The 27,659-nt window shown below is 39.9% G+C and overlaps 1 long non-coding RNA gene across 1 annotated transcript in view; it reads left to right on the forward strand.

Moving 5' to 3' along the window:
- The window catches only part of LOC107052251, a 243,894-nt gene that overhangs the window by 52,064 nt on the left and 164,171 nt on the right, over positions 1–27,659 (forward strand). Inside the window, exon 3 of the long non-coding RNA XR_006931756.1 lies at positions 25,427–25,581. This is a non-coding gene — a long non-coding RNA (uncharacterized LOC107052251). The remainder of the gene's footprint in view (positions 1–25,426; positions 25,582–27,659) is intronic.

Below are 27,659 nucleotides of genomic sequence, written 5' to 3' on the forward strand. Positions count from 1 at the left end.
GGACTGAGATTTCAGTGAAAGAAAATGGCAGGAGTTTAGGTGTGTGTGTGTCTCTTCTTCATTTCTTTGTGCCCACTTAAAAAGGGAAAAAAGCTCCTGAAATTCAAAGCATCTATTGTGCACATCTTTGATGACTGAACTCTTCAAACTTGGACATGATGCATGAGATCAGCTCATGAGCATAACGTTCTTGTCTGTTATTGAAGAGACAACTAAGTGTTGCTCTTGTTCTTTCACACCTACATCTTCTGTCTCTGCCAAGATATATTTCCTTCAGCTGTGGCCTTATTTAGCATGCTGTCCACCTACTATCTGCATTTTCATTATGTATTTTAAATGAGCAATAAAATACCCATTTACATAATGAATACATTTATATTGATATGTTATATAATTTAGAGATGTACTTAATTATAACTTGTTTATAATTAGGTCTCTTGCTATGCCAGCTAGCTCTTCTGTTATTTATAAAACTTCAGCAGTAGTAGAAAAACATGAATATTTCAATGTGAAAATAATCTTTGATGTTGCCTCATTTGTAACCCTTTTGTGCCTGTATCCATTTATCTTGGGGTGTTCCTGTTTCTCTGGGATGAAACTAACTCAGACAAACGTTTTGCTGCTTGTAAAAGCTCAGGGCTGGTAGGTACAAATGTTCCCCAAGGCAGCTGGAAATCCAGGCATCTTTTACATTTCTTCGACAATCCAAATTTTATTTTTATAACACCACTGATTGTCATCTTGTAAAATTTTTCTTTCAATGCATTACAATGGATGCTAAATATGATGGACTGAGTATGATGCACATATTGGAACATTCTTCAAATGAAGATTTTGGCTTTGGAGATTACAGATTTTGAAGATCTTATTGTGCTAAGGAACCAAACTTCAGACCATTGAAGGAATCATGCATTGGTGAGAAGCTTAACACGTTTACAAAATTAACTCTTAAAAATGCCAAAACCGTGCCTTCCAAATTAGTAAAACCCACTGGAGCATTGAGTCTACACCGTTTGCATGTACTGTAAAATTATCACTGAGGGGAAAAACACTCTTGTTTAGAGGGGAAAATAATTTGGGTTTCACACATTAGCTATTCCCAGCTTGTTTATCTTTTGTTGAAGCACTGACCTACAGTGTCTGTCTTACCCAGTGAGGTTTCCATAGCAACTAGCTGACTTGGAGCATGTTTATGTTCTGGCAGCAGCCTAAAATGGTCTTCAGCCGTATATTGTGTGAGGAAGAGCAGTAGTTCTGCTAAACGTCAGCAAAGCTCTTGATGGTCCTACACTGAAGTTCAGCGTAACTGAGACTGAGAACTGTTTTGCTCACTTTCTTGGGTTCTAACAGATGTGTCATGTGAAAGTAAACCAGAAAATGCAGAGGAAGTTGAATTATAGAGTTGAGTCTTGCATGGTGAGAATTAATTTTGCAATGGTCATAAACATAAACGTAATTGAGAAATGAAACGCACCAGCATCTGGAATTCACATGAGTTCTTATCAATGAAAAGTGACCATTCAGAAACACAAATGCTGAAGTATTTTGAACTGAATTGCGAGTTCTCTGTGTGACTCTTCTGAAATTAAGAAGAGCAGGTTGGTCTGTCAACAAGACAACAAAGACACTCCCATTAGTTTGTATTTTACCTCTTCTGCTTCCCATATAAAAAAATGTGTAGTTAAATGAGTAGAAGTTCTCCTAAAAACATTATTTCTCCAGAGAGAGACTGGAGGTGTGGGACTACTTGGAGAGCAAGCACCTGTCTGGACAGCATGCTTCAGAAAGGAGGTGCAGACATTAGCTCTCTGAAGTAATATTGTCTTTGAAGATTAACGTTGGGAATTTGAAGAATTTTAGTTTATCTTATGGTATGGTCAGTGGACCTCTGTTTTAATAACAAAAAAATAGCAGATAAGTAATAATCAGTTCAGGAACCACTGAAGCAGTCTGCTCTAATTCTTAAAGAATTCTCCTTTAATTTTAATTGCAATCAATTAATTGGTTCTGGGATTATCGCACACCATTTTCTACTCCACTGCAGAACTGTATTTCTGAAGAGGTTGTGCTTTCATCTTTTTGTAGTTTAGACCTTCTGTGGTTTTGCATCCAGCGTGCAACTTTTGGCTTGCATGTTATAGTATCTTAAATGCCAAGCTATTTTTTAGCTATTATTTACTATTTTTAGCTATTTGTTTAACTTTGATTGGAAACAAGTTTCCCATATCTGTATTGGTTACTTTGTTTTTATTTTTCTTCCTGGATTAGTCTTCCAGCTGTCCATTATTTCCTAGTTAACTGCTTTCATGAACGATCCTTTCTGGACAACAAGGTGCCTTTTCTCTGAGTCACACAAGCAGCACTTCTTTGATTCAGTTTAAGGGATCTCTGTCAGTCTCTGACCCAACCTCCTATTCAGAGAAGGCCCATCAGGTCAGTTTTGTCTGCCTGTGTCTTGATAAACCTCTGAAGAGATGTATGCAGTAGACATCTTAAAGCTATGTGCCTATCTCATTTGGTACATTACTCAGAAGTCCAGTTCTCTTTGAAGTACGTAAATCTTTATTGATGCTTTGCTGCTTCTACATGCATCTTCTTCCTAATTATTCGTGGGGAAAAACTGGAATTCTCTTTGCATATTTGAAATAAGCTCTTAGAGGTGTTTAGATTTTTGACCACTGTTGCAGAAAGACATTTTTATTCTTTACTTGAAGTGGAAACAAAACTCCTTCGGTGTTAGCTGAAGATTTGTATTTTATTTCTGAAGCTTAAATCTGAATACAAATTCAATAGAAATCAACCTCTTTCTCTCCCTAAACATGCTCTGGAGAATTATGGCCAAAATCCAGGGCTACGGTATGCCTAACTTGGCAGCTTATTTATTTCTTTATTGATTAACATTCAGAGAACATCAGCACTAGTGAAACACTCAGTGCGGTATTCCATCTCTTCAGTCTTACTTTCTCTCTCTGGATTACCTCATGTATAATCAGTAGAAAATGTCAATTGTTCTGGAATCTTATATCTCGAAGAACAGACCCAAGATTTTAGGCTACTTAGCTGTACTTCCAGCCTATCATGTCTATAACAAGCTACTGGAAGAAAAATGATTTGTCTTTCTTGGTTTGGTTTATTTGATATATTATTTTTATTCCTACAAAATATCAAGTGTGTAATACTCTAAAGAATAAAAGCAAAAGAACTAAGTGGAAGACATAATTGCTGTTCTGAATGGATTATCAGGCTTTCATTTGGTACAGTAGTATTACAGGTATTGGTCTATGAGAGCCAGCACAAATATTTGCATAAAAGATGTTCTCCATAGGAATGATTGGCAAGAGCAGAAGGGGAGGCAGTCAGTGAAAGGAACAGGGATTCTCTCTCCATTGTATCTAGCAGTCTGGAAGGAGTTTTGTGCTTGAGTGAATGTGAGAAAGACAAATGGAGCTCCTGTGGGAGAAGTTTGTATGAAATGTAGGAAAAGAACAGGTTACACATACGTGGTGTGGGACTGCTGTGATTGTTGGTCTCTTCTCTGTAACACCAGAATGCAATAAAGAGAATTATTGGGATTATGTCTGGAGGAAAAACCATTTTCCTGCCCTCTAAAAGTTTGAAATTAAAATATGCCAAGGAATTGAACATCTGCTATCGTTATGGATACCTCTGCACTGGATAGAGAAATCCTATCTCGTGCATAAGTTGCAATTTTAGAAGCTTTAGGAAGGTTGTTTTAAGACAGAGTTCTGTGCAGCTTCTTCTGATGCTCCTGAAGCAGTCATTTTATTTTTAGTAAGGAAGGATCTCCAAAGTTGGTTGCTTTTAGTTAGATTGCCGCGCTGGCTTTTTGATCAATGGGAGTACACTGTGGACTAAATATGCACAACTAATGGTAGCACTGAAAAAAGACTGGAGCATAACAATAAAGGTATGATTACATGAATAAACACTTCAAGTCCTTGTTAGCAGGTATGCCAGAGTGACGCAGGACTCGACTCATTTGAACAACACGGATGTGTCGCTTGAATAGGGCTGCAGTGTAGTCAGAATAGTTGCTATTTGGAACAAACTGTGCTGTACTTCAGAAGGTGAGATGCTGTGCTACACCTCAGATAATGAGGGAAGGATATAACCAGGTTATTGTTTAACGTGTCCCAGAAGTACTTAAACAGGAAAAGCAGAGGAAGCTTTCCCCATCAACCACAACGTAGGGAGTAGAAGGAAAGAGATCAAAGTGCCTCACTGGCTCATTTTGAAGACTGTGAATTAGCTCTGAGTAAGGTGTTAATTAAAAAACAATCCAGAAGAAAGTTTCAGGATTTGCATTTTGCAACAAAACTTGACTTGAGTGATTTGAGAAGTTGATCGCAGGTTAAGAGAATTTTCCTCTAAGCTTGGCTTGGTGCACATTTCAAATAAATGATGCAAAACAGCTATCAGCAAGGATCAATGCATTTGTCACATCAAAACTGCACTGTGTGATTTACATTACCTGAGACTGATTTATCAGAGTAGCCCAGACATAAAAGCCTCATTCTGGAGTATGGTTTATAATTTTTCTAAGCCGTTTATTGAGATCTTTGTACCTTTTCTCCCTGACACGCTGTCTTTCAAGTACATGCAGTTGGAAGACGAGGCAGTCAGGATTCAGGGGAAGTTTTATGATCCAGCAGGTCTCAGCTTGATCTCCTGTTTGCTGTTGCTGCTTTTTGTTGGTTTTGTGATTTGCTTGCTGAGTAACTTGATGTTCTCAGCTATGTTGGTGTGAACAGTGATGTGCTACAAGAAAACCTCTAAGCTTCATTAACCTTATTTTAAACCCAGGGCCTTTTCATTGCAAAGATCACATTTTATGTTTTGAATGTATAAACAATACAGATTGTAACATGGGATGGAAAAAGGAGCATCAGATTGGCATTGTGCTCTTCTCAGTTTTCCAGAGGAGTGATAAAGACATTGCTGTGTTTCTGTGGGTTGTGGTTCTGTGTACAAATATGAACCCTTGTCTCACTGTCTGACTGTTGAAGCCACTTGGAAATAGGTGAACAGATAAGCAGGGAGGCACTGTTTGCTTTTCAAGAAAATAATAATAAAGTACTTATACATTTTCAGTGTGATACAGTAAATATATTGAAGATGACAAGATAGTAAGTATTGCACGCAGTTGATATTGTAGTGTTTTTTTACCATTGTTTCTGCAGTGTATCAGCACAGGCTCTCACAGGAAACACCCCTTTCCATTAGCTGAATTATAACCAGCAGAGCTTCCCAACACACTGTGAGATTTATGATCTCATCTCTTTTCCAGTGTCTCTATAATTAAGCAAACCTAAGGGTAAGATTTAGTCAAATGAAGCCGAAATTAAACTCATTTCACATGTTCTGAAAGACTCGACTTTATTGAAGCCAGGGTATTGAATGTAAACAGTCTGCATTTTAGCCTGGTTTATTCTTCCTTTAAGGCTGACATAAATAAATATTTTTTAGCACTTCTGGGAAGTAACAAATCCACCATAGTAGGGAACATCTCCCTCGTATGTGAAGCCTCCTATGTGTTGTTTAGGATCCAGAGGTGCTGTTACATCTTTCCATCTGTTGCTGTGCTTATTGGAGCGTGGTATTAATGCATTCTGCTGTAAAGACTATGATATAAAGCACTAGCTTGGCTTCAGAGCTTCTACTTGCATGCTTTATTTCTTCAGTTTGGAGTGATTCTTGTGCTTCTTCGCTGCACCATGAACATGTTGATTTTTCAGCATCTTTAGAGTGCAAGTTGGAATACTTTTTCCCACTGCTTTGAGATGTAAAATAGTTGCTGCTATTGCCTGTTTTATTGTTGTTAGGGTAACAATACTAGCTGATGATAGAGTACATCATACCACTGTAATTGGCTAAGAATATTTGTGTCTTGGCAAATGAGTAAATTGAATTGTTCATTCTTTCTCTTTGTGAAGCAAGTGGGAATAATGTCCTATATGAAGTACTCTGAGGTATGCAGATACATGCAAATTGCTATTTCTAACTGTAAATATAAGAAATGTAGATAACTCAGAGTTAAGCACAAGATTGCTGTAGGTATTTGAATAAAGAAGCCCACATTTCATTAACTCAGAGAGTAAAACTTCTGTAGGAGGCTACTAAGTCCACCAATGCCTGCAGGATGATGTGACTCGATGTGCATTGGAGATGATTTTAAATTGCTGATAGGTGACATGATTTTGAGGCATCAACTGGACAGAATTAACAGCAAGTTACTGCCGAACTTCTCAGAATGGTCATCATGGAGATGAGGTTCCCACTGTAATTGTAAGAAACAATATAAGCTCTCTGACTGTCTTGGAAGATCTCAGTTTCAAAGTATATATTACCTTCTAAAACATAGTTTTATCTATGCAGCTTTTATTTTTCCTCTTTTCCCCGCCCTTTTCTCCCCCTGCAGTGGTGGTAAATGAAATTAAGTGTTCATATGAAACTACTGGTAGACTGTAGAAATTTGGGGACAGTCCAATTCATGTGTTATGCTGAGTCCAGAACCTTAACAGTAATTCTTCAGCCAAAATCTGAAGAGATTTGGCAGTCTTTGCTTTTGTGGAAAATAGATAAAATTAGCACTGGAGTAAACTGGTGATTCTCATGGTTATCCCAGTGCTGATGTACTGCCCTTCTGAGACTGACTCTTTCTGTAACCGTAATCAGAAAGGTTTTGTTCTCTTCTTAGGAAAAATGTGCTATGGCATTGAATCTGAAATTGACTGAAGGTTTTGATTTGTCTTTGACTTTTGAAAGATTCTTTGCTTAAAAACTGCAGTTTTCAGGCAAACAACCTGAGCATCTTACAACCTCGGGATAACTCATTCCTGGATATAGTAGACAGATTTGACTCACTGTGAGGTTTGACAGCTTTGAATAAATGCTGGATTCCAAGCTCACTGCGATAGGCAAGTATCTTTCCATTTAATTCAACAGAGCTGCAAAGGGAGAGCAGGGCGGGCTTCACCACCTGCAAAGCAAAATTACAGTGTCTGACGAGTGCCCAAAGTGAAGTAGTTGCATCAGCTTTCGATTCAAGTTATGTTTGGAGTTGGTTCTGTGTGTGTCTGTGGAAAAGACAATAATTTTCTACAACAAAAGCAACATCTGTGAGCTGGTTCGTCCTGTTTCAAGGGAGAGTGGTGAGAAGAACTGTCAGCGTGTTTCAGTTCCTGGTGATACTGCATGTGATACAGTGGTGTGTCCATTTCAGGTGGGAATTAGTAGCTGAAATATAACAACAAAAGAGACAAATTGCAAAACTTATCATTACAACTTAATAGCATATTATCATATGTATATCTAAACTATCAAAGAAGTTTGAGACAAGTCAACATGGACTTGAAAATTTTTAGATTGGGCACAGTGAACACCATGGCTGGAGAATACATTAAGAGCTGCAGACACTTGCAGTACTGACCTGAATGAAAAGTAATTTAATGTAAACATGATGTTTCAAGGATTATATTAAATGACATCAACTTTCTGTACAATTTTTCAGTTCACTGTTGCCCAAGCAACTTCATAATTCTGCAGTACTCTATGAGAAACGTTGCTAGGAGCTTCCTAGGAGTGATGGGCAGGAGGTAGCTGCCTTGGGATGCAGCACAGAGTGGGCAATTAGCAGAAGGGCAGCAGCTGTATTTCAAGTAGAACTGTTCCAGCCTTCCGCCCTTGTGAGGATACAGGCAGAAAATTGCCTCTGTATTGACCCACTGCTGCTTTCTGAAAGCCATGACAAACTGAAATGGACACCCTGATCATATAGGTAAGGAAAGCAATTTCTCATATAAGGGAAACACCATAAATGATTCATAGTTCCCATATTTCTCACGCTTATTTCCTGTGGGTGTAGAGAAACTGGGATTAGAAATGAATGGCAATGCTTACTTACTGTTCCTAAGGGGCTTTCCCGGAGGTGATTTTACTTTTTTAGGCTTTACAATTAACTCTACAGATGCTAGTACCAAAATCTGAAAACCTTTTATGAGCTTCCATTATGTAACAAAATGAAGCGCAATAAGTGGAAATTAAACATAGAGGGGATGTGTTTTGCTAAGTGCAAGAGTGGCAACAGCAATGTGTGCTGAGCTGCTGCAAGTGCAGGAGAAAGCAATAGGTAAGACATGGGAGAGGAGTGAAAAAACAGAGCAGTTGTTGATATTCAGAACTTTCCAGGTGACACTTTGCTTCTGTTGGTGATGAAGTCCATCATGGCCCTTTAGTTTCAGGGTCTTCTAGTGTGCGACAGCTTGTGAAGAGGAACAGGTGGTGAGAATTCCGGGGTCACCCCCACTGGGTGATCCTGTGGTGAAGTCTGTGGTATTCTTGAATTCTGCGTTTGACATGAATTCCTCTCTCAATCTTGTTTTCAAAGTGACTCAATCTTGGTAACCTGGAGATAGACGCCCTAGTACTATTGGTCTGTGAATAGCTACCTCGCTTTCCCCCGTTTGTGATGTTCTCCCTGTGGCATCATGAGCTGATCTGCCAACTGTGTTGTGCAGAGATGTACTTACAAACCTATCTACAGGATTAGGGCCAGCCAGCAAATGGTATTTTGCTACTTACATAAGAGCAGAAATTTCAAATGATTTTTCCCAATATTATATACCGTATGTGACACAAACGACACTTAAGCCCAAGTCTCCTGAGCTCTACTCAAGCACTATAACCATAGGATGAATCCTCTATCTATGTAGTGTAAGTGCAATTTAAATGTGGAACTGTACACCTGGGATTGGGTGGAAACTTTGCTCTTAATTTTAATGGAGATTTATGTGGTATAATACAACTGATATTGGACCTCTCCTGAGGGAGAGGAGATATTGCCAAGAATAAAAATGTTCAGGAAGAAGATCATAGATTCTATCAGTGAGCAATTAAGAGCTTTGCAGGCGCTGTATGCTTTTCTTGTATATCTAAATGAGCAGCACACGATATACTAGTTATACCTGCAAAGACTCCATAACCTCTGTGAAGTTGAATACTGAAACCCAGTGTTCATTTAAAAACCTTTTAATTCCAGTTTTCACTATTTAAAAAAAAAAGACACATATCAAATACTGAAAGCATTGGAAAATGGGCTTGTTTACGTATCAGTAAATTTGACATTTGAAATTGAAACCTTCTTTAAAACATCCCTACACCCCACCATTGTGTGCCTGCACCGTGTGCTTTTTGTGGTCGTTTGGGGGTATTCTGCTTTGTTGTCATTTTTGAGTGGGCCGGACGTACATTCAGCGATCTTTAGCTGTAATTTGCTGTTTATAATAGCTTTGGTAATGCCCTAAAGCTACCCAACTGGCTGACATTAAGTAGATCTTTATTGTGCTAGGAAAAATAATAATTGGTATAATTCTCAGTAAACCCTTACTAGCCACAAGGGTTAGGTTAGAATGCAGCTCGTTGGTTTATATGTATCCATGAACAATGAAGTCCCAGTGAATTTGTTGCACAAATGCTGTGTATTTTCAGGAAGAAGACCTGACTTTTTCAGAAAGGATTTTTCTGGCAGTGGAGAACTCCATACCATTCACAAATAGGTCAAGTTCAAGCAGCCCTGAGATGTCCGTATGTTTAAAGTTCTGCTAATCATAAAGCAGATTAGGTTGCCTTTAATGTCTAATTTAAATTTCCTCTGCTGAGCAGCTGCTGGGCTGCTCTGCAATGGTTGCACATCACTAAATATCAATGGACTGCAAAATGAAAGATTATATATGTTTATAAGCTGCCCTGGTTATATCTATTACACAAGCACTCCAATGCTAGAAAACCCATCTCAAAGCAAAGCTTAACCTGCAGTCTTTCTCTGTAGAAAATGAAGGAAAAAATTCCTGTTGATATATCCTTATACTGTTAGAATTCTTAACAGAATAGCCTTTTTCAGAAAACCGTTGTGCTTTTATTGTATTTCTAGAAGGCGTAGGCTTTAAGTGTGACTTAAACAAAACTTCAGAGGCCTTACCCATGCAAATTTGCTTTTTCACGTGATACTTGGACTGATGGATTTTGTGGCTGTATAACAGCATCTTTGTCAGGGGTGTCCCTCAGCAGGAGAGTCCTGTAAAAGAAGTCATCCTGTAGTATTGAGTGAGCTTTAAACTGCTGCAATACCAGAACAGGGGCTCTAGGTTAATGAAAGTAGACGTATAGCCAGAGAACTGGAGACAGAAATGTAAAGCCAAAGTGTCTCAACTACCTCATGATGTTACGTTTTCCCTCTTCTCTCATTAATGCCTCTGTTTTTCATGTGCCACGTGTCCAATGTGTAGGCACCTAGAGTAAACAGTCCTACCAGAGCTGGGGAGAAAATCTTCATCACCCTCTGTAGAGACCAAACTCTTTTTGCTTGAAATGTTCTCCAAAATATCTTCATTATATATTAAAAGAAAAAAAAAAGTTATATCTGTTACATACTATATCTGAGGGATGTGATCTGATGCAGAGATGTTCCATGTGTTCCCATGTGTTCCCTGGAGTTTTTTTTATCATCGTATACCTTGATCTTAAAAAGGCTTAAGTACCAGCACAGCATGTGAAGTTGAGTATAAATAATCCTGTTGATCTACTGTGCTTATATATGTGCTTAACTAGGACATTAATGATGACATGTACTTAGGATGGGATTTAGTCAGAGAGCTGTATCTGTGTACTCTAAAATAATTTTGCAAGATCACAACATGTGCAGAGGAAAATGTGTATTTCTCTTCCTTTGTAGCTATTGCCATGCAGCAATACAACTTGTGAAAATTTATTTCGTGTAATTACGTGGTTTTGCTTCCTTGCTGCTTGATTTTAAATGGTTTTGCTTTACAGTTGATAGAGGCTGGTGCTGGTGTAATGCACCAAGAACTGTTCTCATGGTGAGTCATCTACAAACACATACAGACGTGAAGCTAAAGGTTAGTTTGTTGAATGTAAATACACTGAACTGCTGTGGCCCTCTTTCAGCCACTAGGTATTTATGTCTTCCAGTATAGGTTATCTGTGGTCATTAAGAAACTACATGAAAATTTGGGAATAAGTGGACTGACAACGGATGTGGCTACGGAGAAGTCCAAGTGTTCACAAATTGCCCCTGGCTGGCACTGCTGCTCACAGAGCTAATATAAATGTCCATCATGGGAACTGGCAGGATAGGTTTCAGGGAAATCAGGATTTCTAAAGCCTCTTGTTTTTCTTTTCCATTCATCTTATTATCCAGCTTTACTGAACAAACTTGATATTTGGAAGCAAACAAGCAAAAATGGAAAAAAATCATCATTAACAACAACAACAGAAACTGCAACAATACATTGTACAAAATTATTGTCATTCATTTAGGACCTGATAGCACAGTTGGGTGCCAGAATGGCCAGCTCTGAAGGGGATATTCAACATGATGCTCCTGTTCCAGTATTTTTCCCATTTCATATCTAGATGTCAGAGTATAATTTCAGTTCATGAGAGAGTGGCCAATTATTGACATTTTTTCCTGGTTTGGGGATCTGGCTTGCATTCAAACTAGAAAGAGGCCTAGTTTGTGATTATTTTGTCTTTTTGATTTTGTCCCAGGAGATCAGTTCTTTCAGGTCAGTTGCCTTGTTGAGATTTGTCCTTAGGTAGATTAAATGTCAATTGCTTGAATTGTGAGATTTTAAATAGTATCTGAGCCAAAAGCAATGAATGACTTCTCTCATTCTTCTGGTAACTTAATGGCTTAAACTGTGTCAAACCTGTCTAATTCTTGCTGAGTCAGTCTGGGTCTGGATTCCTGCACTGCATTTACAGCCTTGGTCTAATTACATTTTAAGGGCATAAACAATTCAAGGAGAAATACACAGTTAAGGGAAAAGGTATCTGCGCAATATGCTCCTCAGTAATGAAATTCAGTGGAGTATTGCTGGCAGAGGGTTTTATTTGTAAATGCATTTGCCATGTTTAACGGCAGTTATTCAGATTTTCAATATCTCATCCCAGCCAGCATTTTACTTTTTTAGTGTTGTTATTCTGTGTAAACAAGTCTGAAAGACTTTGGAAGTTGTATCACTGTTTACAGGAAAAATCACAACTTGTCCATTCTTCAGTTGAATAATCCATTGGAATTGCAAATGCCATTCAAATGATGTAGCTGAATCTCCAGATGTTCCTCTAATTGCATCCAGAAAAGCTATATTCAGGCGCATATAAATCTCAAAGTTCATTTGAGAAACATAGGCAATTTATTAATCTACCTGAATTGTTTCTTCCAACTCTGAATGTAGTCTGATGAAAATTCAGCTCTTTTAAATGTACCTTTACTTTTGTCCTCTAGGAAAACAAATATTTGTTTGCATAGAAGAGCTGCACTTAGCTGTGGTAAATAGCTTTTCTGAATCATGGACAGAAGCTTTATGGGACTCCTTGTGATTCCACAGGAGTCTTATTTTCATTTACTGCCCTACTAATCATAAAAAGTTGGCAGTCACTGGAAAGCAGAGTGACTAATGTCATCTCACTGTTCATCACACCACAGCAAGAAGCGTATTCCTTTGATCCAAATTGCCATTAGAATTGCTATTCAGATAATAACAGTGGGAGATTTAGCTTAGATAGTAAGAAAAAAACCCACCAGCTCTAAGGATACATGAGGATGTGCACAAATAATGTGGGGAGCTTGTTATATCTCTTGCACTGCAGGCTTTCAAAAGAGGTTAGATAAACTATTTGAGAAAAGGATATAGTCTGCCTTGTTTTGCAATGACGGCGGTTGCAGAGATTACTTCTGGGCACTGCACAGATTCCAGTTCCATATCTGCATGATGGGCTGCTGGGAATGACGTGCCTTGGAGCTGGGAGTTAACACGGCATTCACAGTGCCCCGGTGTTTGGAACTGTCCTGCTGTATGTGATGGATGATTTTTGTCCATTTCCTCTGTAGGTACCGGAGCACATCAGCATTCTCAGGTGCTGGTGCCCGGATAGGATTGCACTTATCTGTGGGAGGATCATTTGGGGGGATGAACTGCTGGTCCATAATCACACTGGGACCAAGAAATGACACCCCAGAAACAGAACACGGGCCCCTCTGTGATGAGAAGGAGACACCACACTTCTCACTCATGGAAAATTGAACTTCCAGAAACAATTGAAACTTTTCACATGTGTTCTCCATAGTTTTAGAACAGAGTTACTTTTGCCTTGCCTGTTTTATGCTGGCTACTTGTACAGCACCAGCACACGGAAACTTCAGCTTAATTCACTTTTCCTCAAGAGGAGCATAAAAGCTTGTATATTGAGAGGCTGGATTTGAAGTGTACTCCAATCTGAAAATACTTTAACTTTATCTTCTGTGCATAAGTGTAACAGTGATAAACATTCAGCAAAAATATTACCATTTCAGTTGCATCTAAAGAGAATAAAACATTGGTAACAGTCACAGACATGACAATTATTCTCCCCCTAGTTTCTGGCTTAGCATAAGCATTGGTTATTGAGAATTAATGCTGTCAGTAGTGGTACTTTCAGTGGAAATAACTTTTTGGTTAGATGATGCATTATCTGGTGATTCATTTCACTTGCGGGAAAAATAAGTCGAAGCATTATTTTGAGAGGCAAAAAATAAAAATGAGCCATCCATTTCCAATCTGAAATGACCACCTCTGCATTTTGATACTTAACACAGGCAGAGAAAACTAATTACAGACCTGCTCAGAAAAAAAAGCACTCAGCCCATGGAAACACAAAACGCTCAGGGAAGGAGTTTAAATAGGATTCTAGGAGCTGATGAAAGCATACAGGTGTGTAATGAAGGTTAAAGAGGCTTAGAGCAGCTTTGGAAAGAGAGCAAGCTGCTGAGTTCCCAATAAAATATGTAAATAGATGGGTCAGAAATAGCCTCTCCTGGCTGTGTCAGCCCTGGTAGGTTTACAGGTGGTCCTGGGATGGCTGCCTTGGTACAGAAGGAGAAGGGCCTAAACTTTTCTTAGGATAGTGAAAGAAATGAGGAAATACATATTTAATCATGCACTTAGATGTCATTGCTGTGATTTCTTTTTTAAAGCTTATCTCTAAAAGTTATTATTTCTTAGATATCCTTATCATGAGATACTACAGCTGAGCTGATCTGTTTCATCAATCATGGGATGAGTATGTTTCAAAAGGTAAAGCATGTTATTGCAGTGACACCAGTGTGAAACCCAGACTTGGATACTCTGTAAATCTCAAACTCACCAACGCGTTAGCGTTTTCCCTGTACACATCGTTAGTTGGCAAGATTCAATGCCTGGATTCTGTAATGTATTTCAGTATTACTTGGCACGTGCCAGAAATGACTGAGAGATGGTAGATGAGATTCAGTAGGGAATGGATGAACAGATTATTTATATCATGAGTGAAGTGTTTCGGAGGAAAACAGCCTGATGTTTGAACAAGATAAACAAACACCTTGTTTGTAGGTTAACCAAAGAATGGAATTGGGGCTGACTGTGTTTCAGTGCTTTTTTTCCTGAACACCTGTGATGTTGCTTTTCTTGTCTTACGCAGTTGAAAAAGGAGCTAAAGGAAAGAGCTGCCTGATGACTGTCTCTCTTGAAATGTTCTTGCTCTCTCCGCTCCATCCTAATCCTGCATTTCTCTGACAATAGAACTATAGGGGAATAAGAAGAATCAGGAAAGGGTACTTTTCAAGAACACTTCGGTTATTTGTGAAATTCAAAATTATTTGTTTACAAAATGAATATGAAATATTGCAGTAAAAAAAGAACAGCCTTGTTTTGGGAGCTAAGGTACATATGTACTGCTCATTTGCACCAGAGTGCATTGCATATATTTCAAATAAAACATTTTTTGTTGGAAGCTTAGGACATTTAAAATCTGTTTTGTTAACTTACATCCTTTCCAAGATAGTGCATTCCCCTTGCAGCCTGGCAGGGCCTGCCCCATACAATGCTTGCCCTGAATCTGAGGATTTATTTTTCTTAAACAGCTTGCAGTGCAGCTTCTGCAGATGCGCTCTGTGCAAAAGAAGGAAGCTGGACAAATTCTTTGATGTCTCCCTACACTGTTATGATTCTTGACAGAATAACTATTTATCAGCAAATGAATTCCTCGAGGAGAGGCAGCATATTGGATTTCTCTGCATTTTATCTTTCCTGGAATATAGCGCAGTCATCAGTATACACATCAGTGGAGAGCAGGGAAGGACTTACTGAACAGAGAGCTGCCTTGCTCCAAAAGCCCATGTTGTTATAATTATAAAATTTAAAATTTGTGAAAGCCAACATCCTTATTTTTCCCAAAGAAGCTGCTGCAGTGATGTGCTCTATTGCATGTTGAAGATGCTCTAATATACCTAAAGGAGCAGGCCATTCTGGAGCTTATTCTTCAATTGCTTAAAGAAAGGTGCAAAAATATAAATGATGGTATGTGTACCTTTCAACTCGTACGTGTAAGGAAAAGTGTTCTCTAGGACACAATTTTCATCTAAAAATAGTGCTTCTGCAGCTGCGGAGCGGGAGGTTGCTCCATGTGTGTTACTATGAGGCTTCAAGGGTGTCAGTCAGTTAAAAAGCTTTCTCTTTGCATGTAAAGGAAACTTGTTCAGGAGTGAAGCACTCACCTAACTGACAGGCTTTCCCTATGGACGCGTGTTAATTCTGACTGTATTTCACCTGTTTGCTGCTTGGGAAGAGCGGTTCTGTTGCACTTGTGCAGGAGCCATGTCTCAGTGTGTCTGGGGCTGTCTGGACATGGGGCTCCAACCCCGTTGCCTTTAGCTGCCCAAAGACAGGTCTGAAAGCTGACAGAGAGATGAGAGTTGGTCCTGCATAGGACGGGAGAGTGACTTAGGTAACTTGTAGAGACCCTTCCAGCTGTTTCTTCTCAGCTTCTCCAAGATATCAGCTGGAGCTGAGGAAATTGGGCAATCAGCATCATTGTCAAAGGAAAGTATATGATCAAATCCATTCCCTTAGCACTGTCATGAACACTGTTAAACCTGTTTGGCCTGAGGCCCACCAGTAGCTCTCATTGGCCCTTTCAGTACTCAGAGAATTGCTGAACTGTGATGAATTCTACATCACGTTATTTAGGTTGTGAATTTTATACAGAACAGTTTTGTTACAGGAGATGAGAGGTTGCACAGCAGTCCTCTCCTTGCTGTCGTGATTTTTCTGCTTTGTAAAAAATAGTTACAGTGAAGCAGAAGGAGCAGTAATATGGGAGAACAATATATTGCAAGCTCTTAATAGTGCTTTTTATCTGCACTTAAGACTTGTCTTGCCAACCCCAGTAAAATCTGAACTGTTCTCTGCCCTGACCTTTTGACTTCATGATTCCAATTCGTCCCAATTACATTTCTTTAGAGAACCTCCTTGTAGCTGTTTTCTGTGATGTTGGTAACACTGTAGGAAAGGGTTTTTTTAGGCACCAAAAATATTCCAGCATTGCCAGGCTGGCAAAAGCTCATTGTGTATTCCAGCTGTTAAAGACAGGTATTTTAACCTGACTTTGTGTGGTTTGCTTTGTTATACTTTGTCTATCTAGCTTTTGTTTTATAATCACTAACTTCTGTCTTTCTGTGGTGTTTTACTGGGTATCGTTGTGGAGCTGTGGCTCTGCCAGCACCACGTCTGCCTGCCTCAAAGAGAGGAGCCCCAGTACGCCAAGTGGCTGTTGGCAGTTATTTACTGCTGAAGGTCCCATGTTGTTCAGTGCAAGCAGAGGAGCACTCTTTGCATGCCGCCTGCTCCAGAATTGTTGCTTTTAGTGCTCTGTGTCTGTGGCCAAATTGCCGCCTGAGGTGTCAGAAAATCAAATGCCTCTGTGCAGTTTATCTGCAGCGCACAGCCAGAAGCCCCTACTGATGTGCGTTCCACCTCTGTGCTGCTCATTCCGAAGATGATTGCATCCTTACAGAAAACAATAAAGAAAAAAACGAGAGAGTGTCCGCAGTTTGCATACGACTTCATTGTTCTGAGGCAGTAAATGCCTCACTTCAAGTCTGTCGCAGAGGCCTGGAAGCGCTGTTTGCAGATATCAGCTTATACACTGCATAGGAAATAGAGGTGAGAATGCTAAAAAGTGTTACAATCCTGTGCCAATTTGGTTTGTCCTTTGGGGAACTGACTCCGTGGTGCAGTGTGGAGGACCGCTGCAGTGGCTGCTGACAAGGAGCTGTCGGTGGCGGCCGTGTGAGATTGACTCAGCTGCTGGGTGTCACCAGCTGCAGCGCCACTAAGGAAAAAACCTTCTGAAGACACTTGAGAATGATGACAGTTCTCACATTTCAGGGGAGGAGGGCTACCAGGAATTTAGGATAAAGGAGGTTTGGAGTTTGAAAATTCATTTGCGTGTCTGGTACTGTCAAGCCTCAGAAAAAAGAGAAACGATAGCATGCATGTGTTTGGCTAGCTGTGAGCCTGTGCATATTTATAAGCTGAAGAGATGGCAGTCGAGGTTCAAATGTTTCACAAAAATACCATTTCAAAACACTGTCAATGAAAGCTGATGGACAGGGGGAATCTGTGACATTTTATCGTGCAGGCAAATTTAAAGTAGCTAGAAGGTGCAGAAGTGCCTTCTTGTGTGGTGTAAATGTTTACTTCCAGTGGCGCTCAGAATCTGTAAATGAGCACAGACCCGACCATTGAACTGCAGGCTATTTTGCTTTCTAACCCTATGATAGTAACAAAAAAACCCCTGTTGTTGAAAGCTCATGTTTACAAAATTCCCACACAGTCAAAACCAAAGAAACCCAGAATCTGTAGGAGGCAAGGACAGGCTGACCAGAACCCGGCAAAAAGCAGGTGGGAAGGCTGCAGTCAGCAGTGCTGAGTCATAACGAGACTGCTAGGGGGGAGAAGGCTGCAGGGGAGAAAATCTATTCCCTTCTTTTGCTATCTGTCAGGAAGATAAATCTTCTGCTCTGGGGCAGTGTTTCAGCCCTGTGTACCCCGCTCTGTACTCATTAGCGCACAAAGCCTCTGCTTGGCACCAGGAGCTCTAAGCATCTCCTCCCATCCCCGTGAGCGTTCAGCTCTGGGTCAGTGGCAGAAAAGCTCTAGGATACAAGCAGGCAAGTTGACGTCTTGGTGTGGGTTCCAGGCCTGGGGCTGCCCCAGGTTCAGCTCCATCTCCCTGGGGGGGCCGTGGGACAGCGCTGCCTGCAGGACCCGCATTCAGGTGCGTGCACAGAGCTTGTGCTCCGTCCCTGCAGGTGCTTGTCCCATCCTTTGCTAGGGTACATCAGCCTGTTGTTTGCATAGATTTACTTCATTTTCTATTTCTCGTGTATTTTATAAGGGAAAGTACTTTCTGTTTACCAGAATAGGATCAGCTGTTTTGGCACTAATGGGGAAGAACCAGCATCAAAGCTCCTTTTACTCAGACAGGCTGATTCTTATTCTCCATAAAACTGCAAATATAGATTTCAGGCATACTGTTGGATAGCTGTCCTAATGCCCACTGCAGCTGCACAATGTATTTGCAGCGCCTCGTGCACGTTCTGAAACAAACTTACATCTATGATGTAAATGAATAAATATATCTGTGGTCCAATTAGAATTGAATGGACAAGCAACAACGATAGCGGCGTTGTTTCCATATGATGGTGATATCCATAAAAACAGATCGTTGCACAATAAATCGTCTGTTTATAGATGCAGTTTTCTTTTTTTTCCTCCAAAATGCCAGTTGGCCAAAGCACATTCCTACCTCTACCACCTGCCTGAGTTATTATTATGGGCTTTTTCCTAATACCAACCCAGTATTGAAATACAAATCTGTTCTTTATTCTTCGAAGTTCTGGCACTCGCAGGCAGTGGTTATGTATCTGTGGATGTCTGTAGGTGGACATTGCTGTGCAGCTGCTGAATTTGCTCATTAAATTATGAAGGGGGAAACTCCTGGCTCCGCAAAAGACAATGCAAAATTGCTGTTAACACAGAACTCATCTTGTTGTCATAGCGCCTGAATAAATGAGCAGTTGAGGCAGCTTCGACTTAGCTCCTATTTTAATTTTTAATTTTTTATTTTTTTAGATTATTCCCATCTGCCACACTAATACATTGTAGCACCCTTACAGGGAGTTAATACTGCTCTTCCCAAGGTGTGAGGTCCAGCTGTGGCTGTGACCCAATAAGGAAAGCTGAGAAACTGCTCCAGGTATGCTGAGCTTTTTGGCCGAGGGTGAAATCAGCCATAAAAGCTGCCTGACATCTGAGGAGGAATTATTCCTTAGAACTAGATTTATAAAGTACTTTGTGTACTTGTATCGTCTACGCTAATTAAAACATGTTAGGATACTAGGAGCGCCTGGGTGTTAATTTAACAGGAGTTTTTACTAAATATCAGAATAATGGATTTAAATGGAATATCATTTTCTGTTTGCTCACAAGGAGGTTTCAGTTAACCAAGCATCCCAAGGAAGGAGGCGTTGGAGGAAAGGGGCCGTTGGTGAGTTGTTACTGCAGGAGTCGATCTTCTCCTTCATCAGTGATGCTTTTTCAGTATTTTATGGCAAACTCAAGAGTAGCATTGGCTAGGAAAAGCCATCTAAGAAAACGCATAATGTTACTGTTTAGCTGATCGACAGTCAGAATCCCAAACCATTCTTGTTCGAGGAATGTTTGTGATTCTAAGCAACACTGTCAGCATGAGTCAGTGGACTTCTGCAGATCTCTGTGTGTGAGAGCAGAGGCAGTTCTGTGCCCAGAATGCAGAGCTGTGCATGGCAGCACCGTTTTGAGCTCAGTTATTCAGCCAGGTCAGGTTTTCTCATAGTATGTGCTAGTTTTCGTGCTCTCATGCAGATGTATGTAAAATCTCTGGCAATGTCATGTTACATCTGCTCTGATCCTTTCTATCCCTTTTCTCTAATTTCCCAGTGCTACTGTTTGTTTTGTTAAATTTGGTGGCTCAGAGGAAGGAACTGTTCATGGAAGACAACACAATAGATTTCAGTCCTATTATTTAATGTTCCTCAGTTGCCAACGTCATTTCCATCAGAAGAATCTTTTGAACATCATCAAGTAGCAAACCATGTAATTATATCAATGTATATAAACTGCTTCAGCTGTTAAAAAATGTCACATAAATTTCATAGGGAAAGATCTTTAAGAATGTCAATATTTAAGCAAGATTTAAGGAGCCAAGCTGCTAGGTTTAGTCTAGCATTAGCTCATAATAGTAAGTCTGCTCTTTAAATGGAAATGGGAGTTTCATGATCTGAATTGAAAACTTCTCAGTATTGACTTATTTTAAGTTGGTTCTCAGGAGTTGTCAGTGAACAGAAGATTCTCCATTACTGAGGTGTTCAGATATTTGATTATTCAGAATTTTTACTGCACCTCACTAGTGGGCGTTGAATCCATTGTAAGCATAATGAAAGTCAGGGAAAGTTAGTGAATTCCTGTCTGTTTGGGAGAGAATGATGGCCTGATGTTTTTTTTATTTTTATTTTTTGCCTTCTTTCTGCCTTTGCAGAGACCTTTGTGATTTCTTCCCCTCTACTTCCTTCACATTCCCCAGCAGCATCATTATGCCAACACCCCCCGCGTTGTGTGGATCAGAGGGAGGGCTGCTGGATCCCTTTACTGAGGGAAAATGTTTGAACACTTCCCTTGCTGTGAGTACCTGGGACTGTTCCATTTGGAAACCAGAAGTCCTTACAGGGATCTTGAAGGTCTGTGGGTGTGTTTGTGACTGGTCTCGGACCATTGCGACCTGCTTCTGATCTTTGACTGACAGGATCCTCTCTGTAATGTTTGATTTGGAAGGAGTTTCTGTAGCAGAGGTGGCAGGCAGCATGAGCTGACAACTATTATAATAATTGTCATCTCTGCAATGTCAAAAGCACTTAGCAGCAGACTTGTTAGATGAACAACTTTCTGCTCTGCTGTTTGTGGGGGCAAGATAATCATTGCTGTGCTTTGCAGTATGACAAGAGTCTCTCCTGTTGTCATATATCTGTGCTGAAATCTCCTCATGGGTACTGCTCACTAAACTTACGTTATATTTAAATGGTATGACCAGTGTGCTTGGTTAGGGATGGTAAATGAAACAGTGCAGGATGATGCTCTGCTTTGTTCAATACTGCAGGCAGTCCTTGGTCACAAGCAGACGGAGAGAACATCCATTCTGTTTAACAGCAGTAGTTCACCTGTGGTCTCAAAGCATCGCCAACTTGACAGAAATGACAGTTCTGACACTTTGACTTCTCCAGATGTAATCTAGAGGGAATTGAAAAATGAGAATCGTTCACTCATTTCTGAAGAGAAATCATGGTGGGAATTAGTGCATTCTTGTTGGAAATGGGCAGTATAGGCTGTGGAGTGGAGATGAGGAACAAAACCAGGCTGACGTTCCAGACTAGGCTCTTCTTTGCTCTACTCTGGGAAACTCTCTTGAGAGGATTAACTTTTCTTGAAATGCAGATCAATTCCTGGTATTTATGTGGATGGAAGAATGTTCACCCTAGAAATTAAAGGAGAGCTTTCAAAAAGCTGTACAAAGAACAGGAAAATCTCTTTGTAACATTGTCTTTATTGCAGGCTGTTCAATAACTGCTCTCCCTGCAACTCTGACTTGCTGCAGCCTAGTCTGACAGTATTGTGTTGACAAAGTAATAAATCATATTGGTCTCCAAAATGCCTATCACGGCTGTGATGTTATCTAAATAATCATGATTGTGAACAATATCTGTCATCTTACTGACAGATTCTTCTAGAAATTCTGCAATTATTGAAGGACACCAACTCTAGCTCTGCCACAAGTGACACTTCATTTGTATTTGGTTTACTTCTTACTCTTTTAAAGCAATAATTTTATATGTTGTATGTTTTTCATGTCTTCCTTCTCCATACCCCGAGAGAAACTGTTTATGCATTTCAATGCAAGCAAAGTAATTCTTATGTGTTCTCTTCTGGTTTTTGTTTTGGAAAGTTTTGTAAAAAATATTAAGATACATTTGTGGAAGTACACAGTAAATATATTTTCTAGCTGGGAGGAGTATTTTTCTTTGCAGTGCCAGGGAAACAGGAAATATTTGTATTATTGAACATCTTTTTCCCTTTTTCTTTTTTTCTTGTGTTTGAGCATCTCATAATTAATCCAACCGCTTTCAGTTTTTCTGTGGTCACGACACAGAAGAGGAATGCACTTCCAGTGTCCTCCCAGAAGTTCTTGGAAGCCATGAGACGTTGTTTGGGGTTTGTGATTGCATCCCACAGTTGCTTTTGTTCAGACAAATAAAGGGCATTTTTTTTAGTCTTACTTCCATCATTTGGCACATGATTTACTTTACGATCCTGCCAGGATACTCCCCTCTTCATTATGGGTGTCAGAGGTTTTTAGCTTTGCACCTTTACATATGGACATCGTAGATATATATTCATCCATACATAAATGTGCATAGATAAAGCTATGTACATACAGATGTATATTTGTACACATACCTACATGTATAAAATAGTTACGTGGTTAAAATTCCATGGAAGTTATAAGGTAGAAATGGCAATGATAAGTATCTGAATATGGATGGGGAGGATCAGACAGCTCTTCAGTAAAGGTGATTTACTGTTTCTGAGTTCATGCATCATTTCTGGAGATTACATCTTTCCTGGAGGCCTTCAGGTGGTTCTGCTGCAAGGTACGACCAGAGTCCAAAGGGGATGTCCCTGAAATAAGGAGCTGTCCTGTGCCAAAGTGTATTTTCCAAGCTTACAATAAACAACTTCTAGCTAACATTTTGTCTGGGGCTTGGGAGAAAACTATGATGATGGGTTGGCTTGTTTTTTTTCTTTTTTCCCCTTTGAGGGAGTCTGTAGAAGTGCTGTAATCTCTTGTGGCATTCTATACAAATATTTTTAATCTCCTTGCTTTGAGCAGGCATTTCCATTTGCTGGTGCTTGTAGCTTCAATGGAAGGGCTGAGTGTTGCCTATTCACCCTGCTCTGTGTGAAGCAATTACCTTTAGGTATTAGTATGTGCTTGTGATTTGTTTTTATTTTCTTTCTCCAACCATAAAAGCAAACTCTTTTGAGAGCAAAGAAATATTCCTTTGTCAGAAGCTCTGGTAATTAAATAAGCAAAGCCAGTCCCTGCTGTTTGATAAGGATGGCTCTGGAGGTGGAGCGTTTGCTCCCTAAAATGAAAGAATGAAGGGCAATGTGTGGAGTTCCCCTGGTGGCACAGTGAGCACAGGGACAAAGCTGCTGCCAAAGCGATGGGCTGCCTTGTTCTGTGCACGTCCTGAAGCGTGGGGAGAGCTGCGTGGGTCTCCTGGAGGGAGTGAGGGTGGAAAGGAATGAAAAATAAAGCAGGGGATGGGGAAAGGTGAGCTCTGTTATGTTCTACGTATCATAAATCCTACGCTGTTGCATTATCAAGTGTCATAGCCCTCCTGAAAGATGCAGGGGGCTTTCTGAGTCTCAGGTGCTGTTCTGACCTTGGGTGTCCAGCCCAGCCTGCTGCCCTGTGCAGGAACAGGCAGTTTCTGTGCCTTTTCGGTGCAAAACCACATTCTGCCTCTCAGCTTTCACAAGCATGCTGCCAGAGTCCTCAGGAGCTCTTGAAAGACTCTTCTGCAAAGTCAGCTCTGCTTGCATTGCAGTAGTGTGTGCTTTGGGACTTTCTTGCTGCTTTTTTTTTTTTGATCATTGTTTTCACAGATACAGCCTCTGCACATTTTCTCTCTTGTACTAAGAAACTCATCTGCTTTCACCACTATTAATCTGAACATTTTGAAATCACTGTATATTGCACATTTGCTCTTTGGTTAGTAGTTCAATAGTTTGGAATCATAAATGTAACACAGTACAGATCTGTAAATGAAATATTACCTTCTACATAAAAATGGCAGGTTTGTGATGGTGATGTTTTGGTTGGGGTTTTGCTTTGGTAGTTCTATAGCCCACGCTCTGTGGTCATTTGTATCACGAAGTCTTTCTCCTTACCTCTTGAATACAACAATTCCCCTAATTATTGAACGCTCTAAATCCAAATAAGAACTTAACGACCTCTCAGACTCAAGATTTCACCCCTCTAGCATTTCATACACATTTTAAATGCTATTTTTTCTAGTTTAAATACCCTGAGAATGTCCATAAGTGGATGTTATTTTCTCTTCCTGTCTGGATTCAGAGAACATCAATTGCCCTGTATGCTGTTTTTCTCCTAGGTTTCATTTGAACAATGTAGATAGATACTCTTTTTTTTCTCTGGTATATCAGCCTGCTTTGAGCACTTGAGGTCTTTCAAGGCTCTGATAGCCTAAAATCACCTCTGGTTATTATGTTGAGTAAACTTGAAGAAGTTCAAACCTTAAGATAAGCACAGCCTGCTGCAGGTGCTTAATCCAAAATACTTGAGCCTGAAGGAAGCCTTTAGGATTGTTGATAGCCAGAAATTTCATAACAGGTATTTGCTGCGTCGGGTAATTCATTTTACAAAATAGATCGTTTGAACCATTTAGAAGCTTTCGGTTGTCTTGAGGGGAATAGAATATTTTTGCATTTTTGCTTCTCTGTAACTATTTACAAAGTTCCTGAAGGGATAAGATGGTATAGGTCACCAAACCAGAGTGGCAATGTCCAAGACAGAGGCCATGATTCAGTTTACCTTCTGCATCTCCAAAGGATGATGATCGATAGACTGAACACAGCTATGTTTCATCACTGTAAATGTGAAACTGCAAATAACTTTGGCTTTGCAGTGGCTCTGCTGGGCTCAGACTTTGAGCTGACAGAACCATGAGACTGTGGCAGTGAGTGGACTATGACAAATTTACACCAATGCAATTGAGGACAGAGTTTTGCAGAATAGTTTGTAGACAGTAACAGTGATCTTCTGCTGGCGCTTTCTACAAGTCTTCTTGTAGATGATGAGGAATGTCTCTCTCACCAGAACTATTTTAAACCTGAAGCTGGCTTGCATACTCAGCAGAAATGGGGAAAACAGGCAGCAGTAGTGGGCTGGAAGCAATGTACATTTGGGATTCCAGCAAAATAAAGTGAAAGTTAAAACCTAGTCCATAATCAGAGATATTAAGGATCGTGTGATATGTCAAACAAGAAAAGGATGAGTTGAAATTTCTGGTTAGCTGTATTCTAATTCCCTAATTATGTTCTTATTTTAAGTTCTGTTACTCAGATTATTATGACAAACCATTATCACAATATTTTATTATAATCTTAAACTTTCAGGCTGTTCTGTGATGCTACCATCAAAACTAAGGAATTTGTTAAGATTAGCAGAAGTAGGATTACTGCAGGGAAGCAAATACCTATTCAAATTGTTTATGCAAGTTTTTGTAGTCTTCATTAGCAATAGCCAAGAATATCCTGACCCCTCAGTCCTTTTACCATTTTTAGGCTAGAAAATCTGTTTGATAAAAAGATTTGTGATGTATGATTTTTTTTTTCCTGTTATATTTCAGGATTTCCCCAGAATAAGCATGCTTGCAAGTGGAAAATTTCCTGCACATAATGGGAAGGTGCCTGAGCATTTTACAGACCTGAGATTGCATCGATACGCCTTTGGAAGGTTCCAGGCAAAAAGGCTTTCCTTCTGTCTTTCCCAATGAGACTTCAGGTAAGAAGTGTTCTGCACAGCAGTACCTTTTGTTGGCCCAGCTGGTGAAAGGCTGCAGTATCCATCTGAGTGACTCATTGCACAGGAAAGTGTGGGTACATTGGCAGAGTCAGCCTCTGCAGAGCTTCTGTCTAAGCAAATTCGTTCTCTTTACTGTTGTCAAATACCTTTTGCATTTGTCTTAGGCAGCAGTGTCATTAAAAGCAGGGATTTGGTCACCCAGAGTTAGACCTGGTTTTATTATTTTTTTTCATGTTGAAAACATTCTTCTAGTTGAAAAGGTAAACAGTAGGTAGAAAATCTTGATCTTTTTAATGTAGCAACTTCATTTTCTATGTTTTTGTCTAAGCTTCTTTAGAATAAATTTCTTCTAATGTCACTAAACGAATATGTGTTGGCAACATCAGAGCTGAAGGTTTGCAGCAGTTAGCCTTTGTAGAACACCAAAAGCAAGAGGGGAATAAGTTGGGCTTAGAGGAAGCCAGACAGAAAGGATGCAGAGATATCAGACTAAGTACAACTTTCTGAAATGAAGTCCTGTAGGTCAAATTAGAAACACATCTGTCAATGTATTCCTATCACATATAGAACAGCTAATTTAAATACCATTATAAAAATTTAATTAAGCATAATCTGCAAAAACCTGAAGTATAAAACTAAAGGACAAAAATTAATAGTGCAAGAATGAGATTCACTCAGATTTAAGCTAATGGTTTCTACATGATAGCTCCTGTTAAAGCATGGACTCGTCTGGGGAATGCAGGATAGTAAATTTTTATCAGCATTTAATTTTGTTTAATTTAGAGCAGAGTTTTATAATAACATTTTCCACGGAATACTCAAATTAGACTAATTACGTGTGTCAATTTTTGTCCATAAATCATTTTTAAAAATAGAGCTGGGACACGAGGTGGGTAATACGCTACATTAATGATAATGCATTTTAGAGTGATGTTTTTATTTGGATGCAGCAGAAACTGATGGTGCTATTTGTTATGTTTTTGTAAAGATTATGAAGTCACAAGTGGAAACAACGTAAGGTGTGATGGGAGGTTAGGGTAGCCGTGAATCAAATATGTAACACAGAAATGAAGTGATCCCTTGGAAATGATGTACAAAACATGACCATAGAGCTGGCTGGGGTGGGTCCACAGCCCCCTAAGCTGCAGCTTGGAGCCTGGGGAAGATGTTCTAGAAGAGAAGGAGCACTATGCTACCCTGATCTAACAGCCATCAGGAGCTTGATGCTGGGGCTGGGAGCAGGGCTGCTGTGTGACTGAGCTGATGGCGTTTCACCAAAGAATAAGTTCATCACATGGAACAAGTCAGAAGTTGGACAAAAAGGGGCTAATAATGCCAATTTAGTGGTCTGTAGTTATGAGTAAGAAATCTGATGTACTTGTGCGTTCAAATATATTTCTTTATAAACCTTGTGCTCTGGCAGATGTGAAATGTGGTATTTGCTAGTGTGATTTCTGCATTTGGGAATTAAACCAGGTGCATCTGGACTTCCTGGTGCAGTGTAGTTCTGTCAGATAGGGCGGCTGCTGAGACATTGCCAGGGTGAAGTCAGATTCCAATGGAAGCAACTCACTGCATTCCCAGAGAGTAGATCTGTTTGTCATCTACCTATTGATTCATGACTACTTTATCTAATCTGTTTTGACATCTGAATCTTTTAAAATGGAATTTTATTTAATACACTGAAATGTCACATTACCAAGCTGTTAGGAAGAGGTGGCTACTGTTGGTGAACTACTAATAGGGCAACTTTCTGTGTTTTGTTGGCTCTCAAGAGGCCTGAAGTGTGAGTGACTAGCCCTCTTGGGTTAAGTCTGCAATGAAATAGGGGATATTTGCATCCTCAGGGACGGCACTCAGATCCACTATAAGCTGGCAGTGAAAGCGGATCCTGGAGGCGGTGTGGCTGCTGAACAGCCCGCGTCCTGAATTCCCGCAGAGCTCCATCAGCCCCTGTTCAGCTCCTTGTCATGGTTGCTCTTTTTCCTAAACTGGTTCATTTGAAGTCTGTGCAGATGTACCTATACATAGCGCACTGAAGACTGTACACATACCCG

This window comes from Gallus gallus, chromosome 18 (genome assembly GCF_016699485.2).
Source record: "Gallus gallus isolate bGalGal1 chromosome 18, bGalGal1.mat.broiler.GRCg7b, whole genome shotgun sequence".
In the NCBI taxonomy this organism is placed as follows: domain Eukaryota; kingdom Metazoa; phylum Chordata; class Aves; order Galliformes; family Phasianidae; genus Gallus; species Gallus gallus.